The following is a 262-nucleotide window of genomic DNA, read 5'->3' as shown; positions in this document are numbered from 1 at the left end:
CAGACGAATCAGCGAAAGAAAGTGAATGATAATAGCAACAACGAAACGAATGAAAGAAAACCAGAGAAGTAGAAAGCGAATGATAATAGCAATAACGAAACAAATGAAGGAAAAACAGAAAAGTAAGAATCAATAAGTATATTAAAGGAATAATTAGATTTATCAAAATGTAAAATCATAATACAGTAAGACAGACGAATGAATGAGAAACAGAGGTTGTTTCCACGAAAATAACAATGCACAAAACACGGGGGATATAACG

Source organism: Penaeus monodon, chromosome 15, assembly GCF_015228065.2.
Source record: "Penaeus monodon isolate SGIC_2016 chromosome 15, NSTDA_Pmon_1, whole genome shotgun sequence".
In the NCBI taxonomy this organism is placed as follows: domain Eukaryota; kingdom Metazoa; phylum Arthropoda; class Malacostraca; order Decapoda; family Penaeidae; genus Penaeus; species Penaeus monodon.
This window is presented reverse-complemented; position numbering follows the sequence as displayed.